Source organism: Aythya ferina, assembly GCF_964211825.1.
Source record: "Aythya ferina genome assembly, chromosome: 1".
In the NCBI taxonomy this organism is placed as follows: domain Eukaryota; kingdom Metazoa; phylum Chordata; class Aves; order Anseriformes; family Anatidae; genus Aythya; species Aythya ferina.
In genome coordinates this window covers 202,462,519-202,470,719 of record NC_140296.1, presented here as the reverse complement: position 1 = coordinate 202,470,719, position 8,201 = coordinate 202,462,519, and the positions used below count along the sequence as shown (strand labels likewise).

At 37.7% G+C, this 8,201-nt stretch overlaps 1 long non-coding RNA gene across 2 annotated transcripts; it reads left to right on the top strand.

Annotated features, from left to right (window-relative positions):
• Positions 1–498: 498 nt before the first annotated feature.
• LOC311421267 lies at positions 499–7,314 on the top strand. Of its 2 annotated transcripts, XR_014684772.1 has the most exons (4): positions 499–625; positions 768–885; positions 6,235–6,303; positions 7,239–7,314. It is a non-coding gene; the product is annotated as an uncharacterized lncRNA (long non-coding RNA). The 2 variants fall into 2 exon arrangements; XR_014684773.1 differs by lacking the exon at positions 499–625 and having other exon boundaries at positions 668–885.
• The last annotated feature ends 887 nt before the right edge of the window (positions 7,315–8,201 follow it).

The window sequence follows — 8,201 nt, the reverse complement described above, 5'->3', positions numbered from 1 at the left end:
GCTGGAAATGACAGTATCTTCCCAGCATAGCTAGCAGCAAACCAAAATTACTCCAGATCGCATCAAGAACAGTTTTACTTCCTAAGTAGGGTTATGACTCAGAGTCTTTTTGGATTTTGATAAAACTAATGATAACGATGACACTGCCTTTCTCATCTCTCCTTGTCTTCTGCCTCACCTGTCTACCAGATGTTGTCTTTCACAGAAACAACCAGGTTGCCCGTTCGTTTTGCTGCTTCATAGCCTCAGGTTAGCATGGTTTAACTTCCCAGATAGAGCTATCTGGCTATAGTATCCAAGGATCTAATTCTAATTTGCTTCTGGTATCTCTGCAATCAGGGAGATAATCACCAGCTAAGGGCCTGAGGAACAGCTGGTCCTGGTGTGGCTTCAGCTGCTGCAGCTAAACGGGAACCAGATGGGAGGTACCGAGAATACATGTATATCTATGCTCTGCATACCCATCAGCAGCTGAAATCTATGTCTGTGTTACATTTCCTTGGTGGTTAGTGGAAGAAAATATTTGCTTTTAGGGCAAAGTTCACCTTATCATAAAACTGTCATGTAGAATAGGCAATAGAACCATATTCCTTGACTATCTATCAAGGGATCTCAGGAAGATTAGGTGGGATGTAGATATTTAAAAATAAGTGAAGTGAACTTCCCCAGTAAATTGGAATCACAGGGCTTTTATGTAGTCACAGTGGTAGAGAGCTGATGACCAGAAATATGTTAATTTAGAATAATTTGTCTGGGTTACACTGCAGGTTTCTGTCCAAGGTGCTCTGAAATTCTCAAAGCTACATTTTTCTCTGCTTAGTTTCTAGGAACATTATGAAGAGAAGGATAGTCTTAGAAAAAAACAAGCCACAATGTTCCTTGAAGGTGAGTAATTTTTGTGCTTGGGCTTTTCCTGTTTTTGTGCAACTTTGTGATCTTTTGGATATGTTCATACACATATACATACACATATAAATAGGAGAGAAAACTAAGTAACTTAAAATGAAAATGCACCAGAATTGAACTATCAGAAGTTATTCCACACACAGTGATTCCATTCTCCATGTCTATCTTAATCCATGCATTACAATTAAATCCACTTCTCTGTACCTGAGTCTATTCACTACATCAAATCCATCACAGTAAAAGTACTTATTTCACAGTAATTCAGCTATTAATTTGTATTTTCTTCCCCTGCTCCCCCCATGCCAGCCCTCTTACTGTCCTCCTGGAATGATTTATCATGAGCTGTGAAAACTCTCATGTCACCTTGTAGTGTGGAACAACTGAAAAGCGTGAATGGTGTTTGGAAAGACTCATTGTCTGATTTAAGTTACGCTAAAAATAAGCACTTCTGCTCAGGCTCTGCCTTGTAACAATTTTCTTCATCTGTGGGCAGTGCAGTCACTACTTCCAAATTGTGCAGAAATGCAGAGTCAGCAGGACCAGTTCTTCTTCCATTCATAATGCTACTGATTTTTCTTTATTTATTTTTTTATTTTTGTATTTACTCTTGATTTGCATCTGTTTAAGAGTAAGTGAATGAGGTCTAATGACAACCAGTAAGGTTGCTTTTGATTTATATTGCTGACTGAGCATCAAGCAAAGTCCAACTGAGCTGTACTAAATCTTAAAATATTCTGGATATTAAAATTACAAAATTTGATTATTTTTTTTTCTTTTAAATGGAACACAAGCAGATATAAAAAAGGACTATAAAAATATTTAAAATGTTAAAAGATGTCACTTGTTCTCATAGGATATAAATAATTGCAATTCACTATGTAGTCAAGAAAGCAAAATTACCTATGGCTTTAAAAATATTTTGCTTCGTAAGCCAACTATCCCTCTGCACCAAAATATTTACAGTGTCACTGTTAAAAAATAGAGAGGCAACATACCCACTGGGAATGTCCAGAACACCTGGATGTTGCAATCTGTGAGACATGGGAAGGACGAGTACATGAGTACTTGAAAATGCAGAGGCCACCGTGAAAGAAGTGTGTAAAATGGGAAGAGTGAATCTGCATTAAACTGCCCTATAATTTCTAACACTTTGACTCTGATATCAGTTGCAGGGTCAGAGAGTGGGAAAGCTGTGATTAGAGTTCATGGTTTCCAGTCTTGGGGGAATTCCAGTATTTGGAAATGAGACCCTGTTCTGAATCACATCATAGAATTTTTTTTTTCTCTCATGATTTTCTGAGGAACTGAAATGAAGCAGCAAGAAAAAAAAATCAGATCAATCTAATCATTTAATGCCTTTTTTTTTTTTTTTTTTTTTTACATTTTCCCCCTCTCTAGATAAATATTGTGTTAAATAAATATATTTTAAAATTATTTGAAACACAAATATAAATGTTACATTGTGATACAATTGAATATATATATATATTTCTTCTTGTAGAAATGGTAAAAAAAAATCATACAGTTTCATTCAAAGCTTCTATTTTGACTAGAGCATTTTATGATAGGGGAAAAATGTCAAGTTTGAGGAATTTTAAGCTAACTTCAGCTTTGCCAGGAAAAAGCAGAGACTCGTGGGTTTCTGCAGAAGAGTAGTTTCTAAGGTATTCATTTGATCTGGACTTACTATCTATCAAATAAAAAAAGAAATTATGCTTTTAAAAATTCTCAGAAAAAAATAATCACTGCTTTTAAGTAGTGGGTGTATCACTTTGGTCAAAGGTCCACCTTTTATTCGTGTACCTGTGGCTTTCTTCAGTAGCACATTAATGGTACTAGAGCTTTTATTATTTGCTTAAAAGGAGTTCTTTGCCTAGCTTCATCTGTTCTCTAGGAAGCTGAAAGACAAAATTCCTGGACAGAATTATACCATTGGTTCAAACAAGGTAAATGCAGAGAAACAGTAGCATAAGTGCAGAGTCACCTACTGGTGTAAAAGGAAAGCCAGTATCCTCTGTGAATGTATTGCAACACCAGCATGGACCTGCCTGTCCTGATCGCATGGGTTAACAGCAAAACAGTGCCAGCCAACACAAATACCTCTCAGTGAGACATGAACACAGATAATTGTTTGTGGAATCTCTTGATTTGTTTGGTTCTGAAGAGAAGGATGTAGGTACTTTTGGAAATTGTATGTAGGATGTGACTGGAGCTGTTTGTTTATCCATTGATTGGGAGTTGAGAGACTTTTTTTTTTTTTTTTGGCTAAATTTCAGTGTAAACAGGTCATAATATGTGCTGCTTGTATGGAGAGAGCATGGATCTCTGTCCCAAAGCTCACTATCATACTTTTTCATGTCTGTGGTGGAAAGCAGTAGCGTTCAGCTTCCAAGGAGGCTGATTTTGTCTAGTCACATAATCCGGAGGAATCAAAAAAAATAATTTTTCAACACACAATTTATTTGGCAGCCTTCTGCCTCACCACTGACACCAATAGCAAAGCCAGGAGGAGCACCTCTTTATGGTAAGCACTATTCAAGTGCCCAAGAAAGAATTATTCCTGTCCCTGAAGCTCTCACAACCTAACCAGATGGTTTGCAAAGGCAGTATTGCTACCTGCCATTCACTAAAAGAGGATAAATGCACACAACATATCTGACAGAGATAGTCAGATCTCCCTAATCCTGTGTCAGTAGTGAAACCGAAAGGCCTCTTTGCTTTCTGTTTAAGCTTAGTTGAAGTTTGTGCTGAATTGGGATCTAGGACTTCTTATCCAGAGACTTTGAATGACCCCATGCCTCAGTTTCCCTATCAGCAGTGAGGGTAGTAACATTATTTAAATCAGATTTTAATTTACATCAGGTTAGTCATTAAAACATTATAGAATTCTTTAGCATTTGTTAAAATGCTACAAGAGAACAAGATACATCCTGTTCTGATTACTCATGGTATAGGATTACTCACAGGGTAGGTTTTTCTCCTGGTCAGATGCCCACTGTTCTTTTAACCAAAAGAATAACGTGACTAACAAAAAGTACTGTAATGTTGACAGTGAATACCAAATGCTTCTATTCCATGAATTCTTCTTCATATGTAAAAGAAATGACTGAATGACTTACTGAAAATGCTCATCTGAGCTAAAGCCACTTACTGCAAAAAGGCACAAGCAGCAAATTAAGAGTGCACAGCAGATTTTGATCTCAGTTCAATGAGTTTTGCTTGGGCACAGGTCCATTGGCTTCTTCACCCATCCAAGTGAGACACAAATCAGGCTGACATATGTATGCATGTCTGATAAAAGTGCACAGGGTTATGTCCATATTAGTCATGCGATAACAGGACAGATACATGTTAAGGTGGAACAGTGTTAGCAAATTATCTCACAAAAGGCTATTTGTCTTCCTTGGGATGTGTGCCACTGTTTTAACAAGTCTGAATAAATCTACATTCCTGACTTCCTGTCATGGAGACTTAATCCAGCTCAGTCAGCGAACGGATGCAGGCTACAATAAAACGCTTGGAGAAGGAAAAAGCAGCAGTAGGCCTTGTGTTCTTCCTCCTGTTGATCCACAGTTCTGCTCTTAGGCCCACACAATTGGGACGGTGAAGGAAGGGACTCATCAAACATTGCAGCTGTGATGTAGCCAGCTGGCTTCCCTTCATAACCACTGGCCAGATGTTGAAACATAATTGACACATTTCTTATTCAAAAGTAATGACCCAAACAGGCCGTGCTGTGGCAGTAGCTATTTCTGTATTGACCAGCAGCCTTCAGCAAGGTGTAAACCCTTCCAGTTTACCTGCTCCTGTATTAACTGTGGTAACATTGTGACATGCCAGAGTCCTCTGCACTATGGTTCCCCTCTCTGTGACACAAAGAGAATCATCACAGCAGAAACAGCAGGAATTTAAGCTCCCTGTTGGCTTTGCTTAAACAACCACTAATGTGCACTAGAAACACTCCTGTGTTCTGTCTTTCAGCAGTAAAACAGCAGTATACATTAACTACTTAAACTTCAGATAAATGTGCAAAGCTGGCCTGCCTACACTTTAAATTAACCAAGGATTTATTGGGAGGAGTAAGCAGAGAAAAAGAGAGCATTAGACTTACAGTCCCCTCCCCTCCCCAAAACTCAGCAGAGGGGAGCAGAACATCCTGGATTGCATCTGTCTGTGCTCACAATCTTTGCCTGTCTGCTGCTTTCGGGTTTTGAGCTCTTTTGTAACCAGCCTCTGCCACGTAGGTATTTACAAAACAAATTTATAATGACGGGACCCCATTGTCAGCTACCAAATATTATTGCTATACTAATTTGAGGACAGCCAGTGATGGAAGAAAATAGCTCTGTTCAACTCCTAACCCTGTTTGCTGGAGCAGGGCCTAAACCGTGAAGTTTACATATTGTTTAATACCGTGACCTCTGTGCACTTGCTAATCCCTCATCCACCACTCTGCAGCTTCTTTCTTGCCCTCAGCCTCCAGACTAATACCCAGAAAGATGCTTGGATTTCCAAAACTGCAAACCACGCAGTTGTCAAATTGGCAGGGGACGTTTTGCGGAGTCAGCACACCACCCTGTCATGACCAGGGCTGCAGGATCTCTCCTTCCTGTGGATAATCACATCTTCAAGTGCATCAAGCCCCTTCCAGCTGCATTAGGATTTTGATGCCAACAGAAAGATTGCTTCTCACTCTCAGGGCAAGCTGAAATACTGCAAGTGGGAAAAATACTTTGGAGGCTATTACGTGGATAAATAATGTTTCCCAAATCAATGTTTATATCCTTTAAATCACCAACTATTCCCCATTGTGATGTTTCTTAAATACTGTCAGATTTTATTATTGATGGTTTTACACTCTGGAATATTTAATTTGTGTTATAAATTCAGGAATTTTCTCTTTTAGTTGGGAATGCCCAGTGCTTCTTTGGTGCAGACTCTGAGTACGGGCTTACAGGCAAGTGGAGAGGCCATAAACCCAGAGTGTTTCACTCCTCTACAGTACCTGTACACTGACATGCTCTTATCCTACAGCATACAGCATAGGGTGATTCATCCCTCCTTTGTGGAGAGTTTAGCTGCTTCACATTTTTTCTGCATGCATGACAAGCAGCAATCAGGACACAGCCACTGGGTTGAAAGTTCACATCCAAGCTACATCTTAACCATTGCTTGTATAACTGTACCTTAAAAATCAGTGTTAGGAGACTGGCTGCTCACACTTTCCTTCTCTTTAAAGTTTCTAGGGAAAAAAAATAAATATATATATATATATAAATAGGGAGAGACTTGTATTGGCATGTCACTAAATCTGAACCAAAATTTCAGACCCCACAAAGTGAGTTAAAGAGGAAGATCTTTCCTGGAGGACAGTCACTGACAGAGAAATCAAATCAGGTAAGCACATAGATCCCATGTCAAAACGACTGTATATAGAAGTGACATTTTTCTAAAAAAAAATGTGCCCAAAATAGAGCACCGGGCACTGCTTGTCATGCAGTTTCACTGAGAAACACTGATTCAGCAGTTCTGCACAATGTGTAAGAGAAAATCCCTGTCACTGCTTCTACAATTAAGCTCATCGGAATACCTGATTATTAGGAAACACTGAAAATACATGCATGCACATATTTAGTCCTAATATAGAATACTTTGCCTCCAAAAAAAGTGCCTTTTTGCCCTTCCATCTTAGAAAAAGTTTCCTCTCTTCTTAGAAATAGAAGTTCTCCCCCTGAAAATTCTGCTGTTTAAACCTCAGTTTTCCTGAAACATAATAAAAAAATAATGACATTAATTTCAATACTTTGAAATAGTTCAAAAGGAAATGTTTTATTTGGAAGCATCTTATTAAAAATCAAGCACCTCTGAACATAAACACTTTCCAGGGGGAAAAAAGTGACTCAGCCTCATACCATTCCTGAAAAAATGAAAAAAAAAAAAAAAAATCTGAGTTTGTTTACTAACTGTCCTTGTGACTTTTTTTTTTTTTTTTTAAAAAAAAAAAAAAAAAAAAAAAGCTATCAGTAGGAACAGTGCTAAATAGGTGTGCAGGAAATGAATAAAATTGATAAAAAATTACTGAGAGAAAAAAAAAAAAAAAAAACACAGAAAAGGAGGGGGAGGCTTTGAAATTATGTTATATAAGATGCTATGTTACAAAGAAGTATTAAGCAAAGGACTTCCCTGAAAGAAAACCATGTCCATATTGAAATTAAGTACCTTTTAAATATAAAGCACATACTTCACAATATATATTCTCCCAGGGCTTTGATTATGAGGTGGCAGGAAAAAGCTTTTATATAATATAATATGGTGATTTCTGTTTAATGCAGATTGTTCCAAGGGCTGCAATCACATAAGCAAGTTATTCTTCAATAAGTAAGAAAGAATTAGGAGCCAGAGTGAAGGTAAGTATTTAATTGTTGGCTTTTTTCTTTTTTCTTCAGTATTCTAATTGAGCCTTGAATTTGGATATTTCTGAATAGTTCTAACAGTTGCAGATTAGATCCTGTCTTGAATCCAGGCCTTTTTTATGCCTCTCAGGCCAACATTTATTCTGTATAATGAAAGAGAAATTTCTTGAGGAAATGATACCTTCAAAAACCTTTGCTTCAAAAACAGGCCTGTACCTTTGGCCTGAGGCATCATTTTTGGAGACCATGCCACTTGAAGCAAAGAAATAGCATCTAAACAGAGCTGTGAAAATCACAGTAACGTTAAGTTTGTTTAATCAAGTGTTCTGATATAGGGAAATTTCTCTGGATCGCAAGTTAACCAGTTATTTAAATAGGTGTACAATTTTTTAACATGAATTGAAGATATTTTCTCCACTTACATCCCACAGCAATGCATTCCATAAGTTAATTATCTTCTGTCTTAAAAACAAACAGCAAAACAACAAACAACAAGAAAACAAAAACATCCCCCTCTCCCCACCCCTCTTTTAATCCATTTCACAATAGCTATGCTGCTCAGCCTTAAACATTTAACATTTTGGAAAGGATATTAACTCAGGTCTTTTTAAAGCCAGAAGGATTTATTTTCTCATCTTTCTTGACCTCCTCAGTGACAGAGGTCATGGGACTTCTCTGAAGTAATTCTTGCATTAACTGTTCTATGTTGCTATCAGTAGATCCAGAATTCAGAGGACATCACTCTAGATTTGAAAGTGGGCAGTGGTGGAGGGAGTTGTTCCGTTATTTAATTACCCTGATTTGTTCCAGCCCATGTTTGTTTGGTTTCTAATTCTACCTTTTGGATCATGTTATAACTTCTTTTGGTAGAACAACTATCCC